At 43.3% G+C, this 12734-nt stretch overlaps 1 protein-coding gene across 8 annotated transcripts in view; it reads left to right on the forward strand.

Annotated features, from left to right (window-relative positions):
- The first annotated feature begins 12248 nt into the window (after positions 1-12248).
- SOAT1 (sterol O-acyltransferase 1) overlaps positions 12249-12734 on the forward strand; it is a 73147-nt gene continuing 72661 nt past the window's right edge. For all 8 annotated transcript variants that reach the window (XM_040636262.1, XM_040636265.1, XM_040636260.1 and 5 more), the window contains exon 1: positions 12249-12465. The gene's annotated coding sequence lies outside the window, so the exon portion shown is untranslated. The remainder of the gene's footprint in view (positions 12466-12734) is intronic.

Consider the following 12734-nt stretch of genomic DNA (forward strand, 5'->3'; position numbering starts at 1 on the left):
AAGAAAAGAAAGAGGTATATATATAAAAGAAAGCACAGAAACAGACCATGCTATGGCAACTTGATATACCATAGGGCTTTCAGTTGAGAAAAGATGCTCAATGGACTTATTTTTACAAACTTACCTCATTCAGGGTGCCTGGCTGGCTAAGTCAGTAGAGCACGTGACTCTTGATCTCGGGGTTGTGAGTTTGAGTCCCATGTGTGGTGTGTGGTGTAGCGTTTACTTAAAAAAAAAATTAAAAATTTACCTCATATCAAATAAGATTAAATTCCAAGTGGATGATTAAAGACTTAAATGTGAAAAACGAAACTTGTAAAACTTCTTAGATAAATTACAAAACTTCTCTGCGATTTCATGATGGAAGCGTTTAAGACAAAATGCTCAAAGCATTAAGGAAAACATTACTAGCTCCTGTTCATCAAAATACAATATAAAAAAAGTGAAAAGGACAAGAAACAACCAGAACTGATATTTGTAATGTATATGATTGACAAAGTGTTAGTACTCATAAATTTTTTATTAAGCTTTTAATTTTAATTCTAATATACTTAACGTCAGATGTTCTATTAGTTTTAGGTGTACGATATAATGATTCCATAATTCCATACATTACTTAGTGCCCACCATGGTAAGTGGACTCTTTAATTCCCATCACCTATTTCACCCATCACCCCATCCACCTCCCCTCGGGTAACCATCAATTTGTTCTCTATAGCTAAGGGTCTATTTCTTGGTTTGTCTCGTTTTTTTCCCCCTTTGTTTATTTGTTGTTGTTGTTTAGGATTTTATTTATTTATTTATTTATTTATTTATTTATTTATTTGGCAGAGAGAGAGCACAGCAGGGGGAGCAGCAGAGGAGGAAGCAGGCTCCCCACCCAGCAGGGAGTCTGATTCCCATGACCTGAGCTGAAGGCAGATGCTCATTCGACTGAGCCACCCAGGGGTCCTGCATGCATTTTAAAGATAAAACATAAGACGTCAAAGACATTGGATGGCGATATGGGGACAAATGCTTAGATTTCTTGGCGAGTGGGGCATTCAAGTTTATTCTTTCTCTGTAGGGAGATATTTTGACAGAAAAGTTTGAGAAGCACTGGGTCTCCTGGCCAACCTGATTACTCATTATTTCAACACATACTGTATCTTCTGACTTCTATACTTTTGCTCCTGCCATTGTCTCCAATATAAACCTTTCAAGCCACAAAATTTATTGGTGAGATGGAGGAGATGACAAGCAATTTGTTCTTGCCCAGACCCAGCACAACTTAAATTTACATTCTATGTTCCCACAGACGGGAGGCAATCCTCTAATGTTTATGCAAGTCTGCCTTCTGACCTGAAATGTAAAGCCATGCCTCCATTGTTTCATACTAATCCTGCAACAGCACGAACTGAGCTGTTCCGGGAGGTTAACTGTTGCTTCATCTTATTTTTGTTATTTAAAACAAATTCCGCCCCAGGCTGCCTGGCTGGCTTAGTCCTGAGAGCTTGCGGTTCTTGATCTTGGGATTGTGAGTTCAAGCTCCACATTAGGTGTAGAGATTACTTTAAAAAAATATATATATAGGGGCGCCTGGGTAGCGCAGTCGTTAAGCGTCTGCCTTTGGCTCAGGGCGTGATCCCGGTGTTCCGGGGGACTCGGGCTCCTCTGCTGGGAGCCTGCTTCTTCCTCTCTCACTCCCCTGCTGTGCTCCCTCTCTCGCTGGCTGTCTCCCTGTCACATAAATAAATAAAATCCTTAAAAAAAAAAAATATATATATATATATTTATGATTTTATTTATTTATTTGACCCAGAGAAAGTGTGTGCACAAGCAGGGGGAGCTGCAGAGGGAGAGGGAGAAGCAGGCTCCCCACTGAGCTGGGAGACCAACATGGGGCTTGATCCCAGGACCTTGAGATCATGACCTGAGCCAAAGGTAGACACTTAACCGACTGAGCCGCCCAGGTACCACCCCCCCCCCAAAAAAAACCCAATAAAATTAATTCAGCCCCAACAACCTATTAGGAAATCTTAGTCAAATTCATAGTAGATGGCTATTCACTCACTATATTGCTAAAGCCACCACAATTATTTCTTGACTTTTTACTGGTAATTTCTACAGAGTTAGATTCCAGTGAAAATAAAAGCTGGACAGTTAGAATATGGCATACAGGATCTTACATAGTTGTAGAGAGAGTGGTTTGTTTTTTTTTTTAATCCCTGAGCATGAGGTTATTGTTTTCCTGCCTCTCCTTCTAAAACAACGTGCCAAGAAGACTATGTCTCATTCCTACTCATTGGCCAGCCCAGCTCTGCGTTAGTGAACTTTACACCTATAGAAATTATTCATTGTGCCAAAGGATGCACGGTAGTGATGCAGGTTGGGTAAATTTGCTCTCTGTTGCTTATGCTTTACATGTCCTAAGGGCAAAAGACTTGACTCTTCATACCAATCACTCCCTCCTGTTTTTGGATTTCTTAAATCCACTATACCTAGAGAAATCTCTTGAAGTGTCCCTCCTACTTCCTGTACATGTGATTCAGTTAAATTAAACACCTACTTATTGGTGCCTACAATCACTTGATAGACACTATACAGGGGAATCAAGAATTGGTAAGACCATCTCTGTTTTTCAGAAGCAATACAGAATTGTGTGTGTGTGTGTGTCTGTGTGTGTGTGTGTCTGTGTGTCTGTGTGTGTGGTGTATGTGGGAAGCTGGAGAAGCTGGTTAAAAAGTATATAGATATCTGTAAACAAGGCAGCTTTATGCAGGCCCACCAGTAACATTTGTAGGATTGAGGATAAAAGAACAAATTGAAGCCCATATGCCTTAAGTTTAATCCTTTAAAAGTTATAAATCAAGTTTACACAGACTATCAAAATATATCCTCCTACTTTTATAAGAATCAAATAAGAGAAAACATGTAATGCTGTGGCTGTTTATGTGAATGAAGGAGAAGCGAAAGTCAAAAATGACAATTTAAATATTATTGCATTTGTCTAGATTTTTGGCTGATGATCTAATGATGTTTGGATGAGGGATAAAACTAAAACATATGCTATTTACATATCATCATGTATTTATTCCATAACTTTTATCTTGCTATTATTTGAACAAAATCATTAATTATTAGAAATAATCATCATTTAAGATTTTCATTTATTTGTGTTCTATCTACAGTAATGATCTAAAGTATTAGTACATAAAATGTAGCAGTAGGGGCGCCTGGGTGGCACAGCGGTTAAGCGTCTTCCTTCGGCTCAGGGCGTGATCCCGGCGTTCTGGGATCGAGCCCCGCATCAGGCTCCTCCGCTATGAGCCTGCTTCTTCCTCTCCCACTCCCCCTGCTTGTGTTCCCTCTCTCGCTGGCTGTCTCTATCTCTGTCGAATAAATAAAATCTTAAAAAAAATAAAAAATAAAATAAAATAAAATAAAATGTAGCAGTATTTAAAAGTGTATGCAAATTCATTGTGTTGAATACAGTTTCACTAAGAAAGTAAATGTAGGGGCACCTGGGTGGCTCAGTTAGTTAAGTCCAGGCTCTTGATCTCAGCTCAGGTCTTGATCCCAGGGTCATGAGTTCAAGCCCTGCATTGGGCTCCACACTGGGTGTGGAGCCTACTTAAAAAAAACTAGAAAGCAAACGTAAAATAAAAATTAATATAGGTTTTTAAGTTACACAGAAAAATGTAATTAATGACTATTAATATTTTAAGTCAAAATTTTATAAAGATGAGTTTTAAAAATGTTTTTCTTTTTATCTGAGGTATTATATATGGTAAAGTACACAAATCTTAAGTATACAGTTTGAAAATCTTTCATAGTTGTGTACACCATGTAATCATCACCCAGATTAAGATATTACACATTTCTTTTTTTTTTTTTAAGATTTTATTTATTTATTAGAGAAAGAGAGTGAGAGAGAGCACAAGCAGGGGGAGCAGCAGAGAGAGAAGGAGAAGCAGACTCCCCACTGAGCAGGGAGCCTGACAAGGAGCTCCATCCCAGGACTCCGGGATCATGACCTGAGTGGAAGGCAGATGTGTAACTGACTGAGCCACTCAGGCACCCCGATATTAAGCCTCCCTCATGCCTTCTTTCAATTGATAGCACAGCAAAAGGTAACCACCATTCAGACCTCTGTATTAGTTTGACCTGTCTTTAAAAATAAGTTTTTCTGAGATATAACTCACATACCTTACAATACAGCCAGTTACAGTATACAATTCAGTGTTTTTGAGTATACTCATACAATTGTGCACCCATCACCACAATTAATTTTAATATATTTTTATCATCCCCCAAAGAAACTGTGTCTCTATTAGTGGTTACTCTTTTTTTTTTTTCAAAGTAAACTCTACCCCTAACATGGGGCTTGAACTCACAACTGAGAGATCAAGAGTTTCATGTTCCACAGATTGGGCCAGCCAGGTGCCCTATTAGTCCCTATTAGTGTCACTCTTAATTTCCCTCCAATTCTTCCAGCTGTATGTAACAACCAAACTACCTTTTGTCTCTATGCATTTACCTATTCTGGACATTTCATATGAATGGAATCATATAATACGTGGTCCTTTGTGACAGCCTTTTTTCCTTAGTAGAACGTTTCCAGTTTAATCCATGTCATAGCATTATCACTACTTCATTTTTTTTTAAGTTTTTTTTTTAAAGATTTTATTTATTTATTCGACAGAGATAGAGACAGCCAGCGAGAGAGGGAACACAAGCAGGGGGAGTGGGAGAGGAAGAAGCAGGCTCATAGCGGAGGAGCCTGATGTGGGGCTCGATCCCATAACGCCGGGATCACGCACTGAGCCGAAGGCAGACGCTCAACCACTGTGCCACCCAGGTGCCCCTTTTTTTAAGTTTTTATTTATTTACTTGACACAGAGAGAGACTCAGAGAGAGTGAGCACAAGCAGGGAGGAAGGGGCAGAGGGAGAAGGAGAAGCAGGCTCCCTGCTGAGCAGGAAACCCGATGTGGGGCTCGATCCTAGGACCCTGACATCATGACCAGAGCCGAAGGCAGACGCTTAACCAACTGAGCCACCCAGGTGCCCTGTACTTCATTTCTTTTTATGGCTCAATAATATTCCATTATATGGATATATCACGTTTTATTTATCCGTTCATTAGTTGGTGAACATTTAGGTTGTTTTCACTTTTTAGCCATCATGAATAATGCTGCTATGAACATTTTTGGGCAAGTTTTTTATGGACATAGGTTTTCATTTCTCTTGGGTATACACCTAGGAGTAGAATTGGGTCATATGGTAACTCTGTTACAGGATTTCCTTCTCCCTTGGTGCCCACGTTTCTTGGTCGTGCCACTTCGAAGAATTAAGAGGTAGACCAAACAAAGAGCGGTGGGCCGCAAAGCAAAGTTTATTGAGCCATAGTAAAGACCCTGAAGAGGGAAGGGACCCGAGAGGGTTGCCACTGGAGTTTCTAAGTCTAGGGGGTTTTATGGGCTTGTTGGAGGGCTGTTTTAATCTAATTAACCCTCCCTGCACCTGTCATCCATTCAGTTGTTTGTCATCTATCATGTGGGAAAGGGTGGAGGTCTCATTCCGGAGTGGGTGTAAAATCCTCTTAAGGGTGGTTTCGTCTTAGGCATGGGCCCCTTGTCCCTGCCTCCCTGCCTTCCAACCGCTNNTCATCAACTCTATGTTTAACTTTCAGACTGTTTTGCAAAGCGGTTACAGAATTTAAACATTTTTGCCTTGAAGTCTATTTTGTTTGATATTAACACAGACACTCCAGCTTGCTTATGGTTGCTTTTTGCATGATACATCTTTTCTGTTTTTTAAATTCGACCTATGTGTATTTTTTTTAAAGATTTTATTTATTTATTTGTCAGAGAGAGAGAGAGAGAGCGAGCGCGCGAGCACACAAGCAGGGGGAAGGGCAGCAGAGGGAGAAGCAGACTCCCCGCTGAGCAAGGAGCTGGATGCAGGGACTCCATCCCAGGACGCTGAGATATGACTTGAGCAGAAGGCAGACGCTTAATCAACTGAGCCACCCAGGCATCCCATATGTCTATCTTTTAATCTAAACAGTGTCTCCTTGGGTGTGTGGGTGACTCAATCGGTTAAGTGTCTGCCTTTGGCTCAGGTCGTGGTCCCAGAGTCCTGGGATCGAGTCCCGCATGGGACTCCCTATTCCGCAGGGAGTCTACTTTTCCCACTGCCCCTCATTCTCTCGCTCTCTCTCAAATAGACAAATAAAATCTTTAAAAAAACAAACAAACAGTGTCTCCTAAAGATAGTATCCAGTTGGGTCTTGTTTATTAATGTAACCTGACAATGTACCTTTTGATTGGATTGTTCAGTTCGTTCACATTTAATGTTACTACTCTAGATGCAGCTGAATTTAAATTAAGTCTGCCATTTAAATTTTTCCTTTCTATATCTCACGTCCTTTTTCTTCTCTTCCTTCTTTATTTTTTTTGTTTTCATTAAGTGAATATTTTCTACTGTAACATTTAAATTCCTGTATTTTTTCTCCACTTTTTTTAGAGTTATTTTCTTAGTGATTCCTCTAGGGCTTAACATATTACCCTAAATGATCATAATCTTCTTTAGATTTATACCCACTTAATTTCAGAGAGATAAAAAAAATAATCTGGGTGATTCATGAACTCTTGAGGGTATTTCCTTGTATGTGTATATCCCTTGAACTATTATTATATTTATGGTAGCACCTAAAATGTTCTTTGCCATTTTGATTGAGACAGAACCAATGGAATCAAGGTGGTTGACTACTTAACTGGGACAGATGGTGCTCACCTTTTATACATAAACACTTCTGTTTGTAGACAAACACGTGATGATGGCACAGCATGCAAGATGACTGAAACACTAAGGGAAGGAATGAAATTGTGCCTGACATCAATTTTGTTTGGGATCTGCCCACAATCTAGGGACTTATGGCTTCAGTTGGCTTCATTAATCCATTTAACATATTTATCAGGGGCTCTTGCATACTGTGCTGGGTGCTTCTGGAATACATAACCAAAGCAGGATCCCAGCTCTCCCAGAGTTTTCAGGGATATAGCAATCCGGGTCATTCCGATTTACACTCTTGACTCACTGTCCTTAGCTTAGTCACAAAACTTCAACTCCAGTTGAGTCTCACTATGTTTTGCTATGCCTAAGTGCCAATGAAGAAATTACACAAACTTGGGATGGGATATTTATTGATTGTTTGGTATCAGTAAGGGAGATGTTAGCCTTTGAAGAATTGAGATGTTTGTATCTTATTTTATTTTTATTTATCTGTTTACAGAGAGAGAGCAAGTGAGAGAGCATGAGTGGGAGGGCCAGAGGGAGAGGGAGAGAGAGAATCTCAAGCAGACTCCGCTGAGTGTGGAGCCCAATGCGGGGCTCGATCCCACAACCCTGAGATCACAACCCCAGCTGAAACCAAGAGTTGGTTGCTCAACTGACTGTACCATCCAGGTGCCCCGAGATGTTTGTATTTTAAACCCTGGTTTGGTTCCTTCTCAGTGTCCCTTTCTGGTTCCCCCCTAGAACCCCGTGTCTTCTTGTGATAGGGCTCAGTCCCAGGCCCAGGCCATTGTTCTTTTTCTTCCCCACATCAAAATTCAGGTACATCTCTGGGTGGTAGGACATTAGATGGCTTTTACCTGTGTCCTTTCCTATCTTTGATTTTATTTCCTGCAATAAGTATGTATTATTGACACAACCAGAAAAAAATGTTAAAGTGATTTTATTCTGAACCAAAACAAAACTCGATTGCTTCTTGTTCAGTTCCTTTAGGTCTCAATAGGAGATGGACTAGTTCAGCTAATACGGCAAGTAAAGCTATTCTTGCTCTTTGTCCAGGATATATTTTCTTATCTCAGTTAGCATTAACTTGGTTAACTCATTAACCTAGCCATTCAGGGGCGTCTAGGTGGCTCAGTTGGTTAAGCATCTGCCTTCGGCTCAAGTCATGATCCCAGGGTCCTGGGATTGAGTCCCACATGGTTCTCCTTGCTCAGCAGGGAGCCTGCCACTACCCCTGCTTGTGCTCTCTTTCTCTCTGACAAATAAATAAATAAAATCTTAAAAAAAAAAAAAAACCCACAGCCATTCAGTTTGCTAAGCTAGATATCCAAGACACATCCTTAACCCCCACATCGAAATACTTACTAATTCTGTCAATCGTCTTTTGAAATATCTCTCAAATATGCCCCCTTCTTCCCATCCCACTTGCTGCTGCCTTAGTTTAGGCATTTATCGCCCCTCACCTATGTTACTGTAATGCCCTTCTAATTGAGTTCTTCACATCCAGTTGCATTTTCCTCCAGTTCAGTCTCCTAAATAGTGACTCTTCCCTACGGAGCATCATTCACTGGCTCCCCACTGTCTGTGGGAGTCTAAGTCAGATTGTCCCAGCATGGCCAACGAACTTCTGAAGCCCTGACACCAACTTTACCTCCCGCTGCTTCTCATGCAACAACACTCAAACTGCCTTCCTCTTTCCTGCATGGTTCTGGCTCCCTCTTATCTGTTGGCCTTTGATTTTGTTTTTCCTTTGGTTGGAATGTCCCTCTTCCCTTGCCTGCCAACTAAACTCCTCCCCCTACTGGTTTGAAAGCTGGAGTCAGCCCTCCTCCCTTCAGCCTTCCCTCGCCGAGAGCGGCTGCCTGTGACACCTGTTCCAACTGCTCCCACTGGATAGCAACACCAACAGTAATGATAAATCTTGGGGTAGAAAGTGTAAAATAACTGTTAATATTTATTGAGCACTTCTGTATGCCACTGTCTGTGCTTGGAGCTTCTTAGTTATTAACAACTCATTTAATCCTCACAATGACCCTGTTAGGTAAGCCTTTTTATTACCTCTTTTTATTACAACACTTGGCCCATCGTCTGTCTTTTTTTATTTATTAATTTGAGAGAGAGCGCGAGTTGGGGAGAGGACAGAGGGGGAGGAAGAGGGACAAGACGACCCTGCGCTGAGTGTGGAGCCCAATGTGGGGCTGGATCCCAGGATCCTGAGACCATGACCTGAGCTGAAACCAAGAGCCATTGGCTTTAGCTGACTAAGCCACCCAGGCGCCTCAACGCTTGTCCCATTATTTTGAAATGGCTTACTTATTATTTATCTCCCTAAAAGACAGTTGTTCTTATTCATCTTTATATCCTTAGCAACGAAGAACAAGTTCTGTACATGTTATTCAGAATATGGTGAAAGCCACATTCACATGTAACCAAGCTTTAATATGAAGGATTGAGTGATGTGAGATTTTCAGGCCAGTGGTGGAAGAGGATTGGAGTTTGGGCATAGGCTTTCATGGTCCTTTCAATCAAATGAAATGGTCCTCCCCCTTGAACTAAATGGCATTCCATCTTTCCACTTGCTTAAGAAAACAACTTGGGAGCCACCTTGTTTACTGTATTTCTTTACACCTGCACCTTGGGAAAGTATCTTGAAATTTTTCCACTTCTATTTCCATAGCAACTACCCTAATCCAGATCACCATCATCTGTCCCATGGGTTTGTGCAGTAGCTTCCTATCATTCTCTGCCTTTCCCTTGTTCCGTTTCTGCTCCCTTTCAAGATATTCTCTACAAGATAGGTTGATTTAAAAAACAACAGGGTACCCGGTGGTTTAGTAGGTTGAGCGTCTGACTCTTGGTTTTGGCTCAGGTTATGATCAGGGTTGTGAGACTGAGCCAGAAGATGGGTTCCATGTTCAGAGAGGAGTTTGCTTAAGATTCTCTCTTTCCCTCTGCCCCTCCCCTGTTCATGCTCTCTCTCTCCCTCTAAAATAAATAAATAAATCTTAAAAGACAACAAAAAACCCCAGCAAGATGGGGACCTGGGTGGCTCAGTCGGTTAAGCGTTTGACTCTTGATTTTGGCTCAGGTCATGATCTCCTGGTCACGAGATTAAGCCTTTGTTGGGCTCCACCCTGGGCACGGAGCCTGCTTAAGATTCTCTCTCTCCCTCTCCCTCTGCCCTGCCACCCCCAATGCATGTGCACTCTCTCTCTCTCTAAAAAATAAATAAATAAAAATTAAAAAACAAGACAAAACTTAACAATAAAAAGTCGGAACAACAGAGTTAACGCTCCTACTTAACTCTCCAACCCCAGTCTCATACCATCCACAACTGTGCTTTAAGCCTCCTGGCCTGCTTCTCACATAAGCAAAACTACATCAGCATCAGCACCCTCATACCCATTGTCCTCTGTCTAGAATGCTCTACTTCCCCATGTTTGGCATAGCTGGCTCCTTTATCTCCTTTTTTTTTTTTTTAAGATTTTATTTATTTATTTATTTATTAAAATATTTTATTTGTTTATTTGACAGAGAGAGAGAGAGAGAGGACAAACAGGGGGAGGAGTGGCAGGCAGAGGCAGAGGGAGAATCAGGCTCCCTGCTGAGGAGAGAGTCCCTGGGGCTCCATCAGGACCTGAGCCCAGGACCCTGGAATCATGACCTGAGCGGAAGGCAGACGCTTAATTGACTGAGCCACCCAGGTGCCCGGCTCCTTCACCTTCCTTAAGCTTTAGCTCAGATCACTTCCTCAAAAAGTCCTTCCCTGACTACTCTGTTTTGTTCTCTTCACTACCTGCAATTATCATATTTACTTGTCCTACTACTTATCTTCTCCACTGGAAACATATACGTCTAAGTACAGGGACTTCTTCTGTGTTATTTGCTGTTGTATTCCTAGCATCAAGAACAGAACACAATATTTTTACTCATTTTAACTATAGAGAACAAACTGATGGTTATCAGAGGGGAGGCGGGTGGAAGGTATGGGTGAAATAGGTGAAGGGTATTAAGAGTACACTTATTATGATGAGCAAGGTATAAAATTGTTGAATCACTATATTGTACACCTGAAACGAATAGAACACTGTATGTTAACTATGCTGGAATTAAAAAAAAAAGCATTTTTAAAATAAATACATGAAACAAAGGAAAAGACAACGGTCTTCTTGGCATACATATATGAAGTGGCCAGCAGCCCGAACAGAATTGAATCCTCTGTTCCTACTGCTCTTTAACGGGTGGGAGGCAAGAGGTGAAGCACAAGGCCACGGGATCTACCAGCTCCTTTTGCCATCTAGTTGGTAGAAGCAGCAGTCACAGCTGTAGAGGAGGCAAATCAGGTAAGTCCTCCAATGATCGCCAGTTCTGAATTTGACTGACTGCTGAGGCCAGTTCCGCTTCGGGGTGAACAGTGCTGCAAAGGTAACCTGTACAAATCCTCTTTGTTTAAAGGTTCACAGAGTAGGGGCACCTGAGCGGCTCAGTCGTTAAGCGTCTGCCTTCGGCTCAGGTCATGATCCCAGGGTTTTGGGATCAAGCCCTGCATCGGGCTCCCTGCTCCGGCAGAAGCCTGCTTCTCCCTCACACTCCCCCTGCTTGTGTTCCCTATCTCGCTGTCTTCTCTGTCAAATAAATAAATAAAATCTTAAAAAAAAAAAGGTTCACAGAGTAATCAGTTCAAGTAAAGCTGATCCATTTGTTCAGGGTGGCTTGACAGGGTCATGGGTGGCCATCTCAGTTGGTTTGGAGTAGGGTCGCAGTCATAAGGCAGGCTAGGTTAGCTCGTATTGGTTTGCAGGCTCTGAGTGTGACCCCTCAGTCTCTGCTGCTCTCATCAGTCCCTTTGCACCTACTTTTACTCTAAATTCACCTACATCTTTGCCTTCGCAAAATCTGATTAACTGTTGCATCTAGTCTACGTCCTAAATCTCTCTGCATCATTATTTTTCCTTTGGTTATGAAGTCTCCTTTTTAATTTTTTAATTGCCCCATCATTTCATTGTTTCCTTATCTAGTTGGCCTGTGCTGAAGGACACAGTCAAGTATAGAGTACAAAGCATTAAAGCATCCTATGATGAACGCTGCTGGCTAGTGCTTCAATTTTGTTCCTAGAGGGTCAGTTCCAACTTCAAAGATCACGGTTCTAGGGACGGCTTCTGCGAGTCTCTGGAAGAGGCACCAGACTCGCCGGTCCGGAGCTAGCACGCCGGGTGCCGTTTCGGACTTGAAGGAAGTTATCTCAGGCTCATCTCTGCCGCACATTGGCTCGCTGGCGCAGAACGAAAAGCAAGCTGCTGTCGCGGACGTCAAGACCCGCTCCCGCGCACCTCCCCGCTGAGGGCGCAGGGCCAGGTGGCCGCTCGGGTCCCGGGTACGCGCGGGTCCGGGAAGGGGCGTGGCGGCCGTGGGCGGTGGGCGGAGCCTGGGGGCGACGGGGCAGCCAATGAAATCCTGAGCCGGCGCTGGCCGTGCGCGTGACGCTGCGTAGCGGGCTGCGAGGCTGGGGGCGGAGGGGCCAGGGAGTGGGGCGCTTTATCTTCGCTCGCGGCGGGGCTGGCTGCGCTGCTGGCTTTGGGCACCGGGACAGCTCCCGGACGCCCACCTTTCTACCAGCCGCGCCGTGAGGGCTTCCCGACTTTGCCATTCTTGACGAGGTCTCCGCTGTCGGGCTCTGGCCCCAGGTAATGCTCATGCTCCCGGATCCGCTTCTCACTTCCCGCCTGGGTCCACCCGCCACAGCCGGAGAGGAAGGGGAAAGAAGTGGCGGCTGCACCTCCGGCTCGGCAGGCCTGGCCTTGCCCTGGGCCAGGGGGCGGAGGAGGCGGCCGGGAGCCGGGGGAGGAGGAGGCTCCGCGAGTCCTGGGGAGTTTGGGGGATGGGGAGGGCGGGAAAGTTACCGTGGGGCGCCCGCATGGCTGGCAGCCCTTTAAACCTTAGAGGTTTGTTACGT

The sequence above is a fragment of the Ursus maritimus genome, unplaced genomic scaffold, assembly GCF_017311325.1.
Source record: "Ursus maritimus isolate PB19 unplaced genomic scaffold, ASM1731132v1 scaffold_2, whole genome shotgun sequence".
Lineage (NCBI taxonomy): Eukaryota > Metazoa > Chordata > Mammalia > Carnivora > Ursidae > Ursus > Ursus maritimus.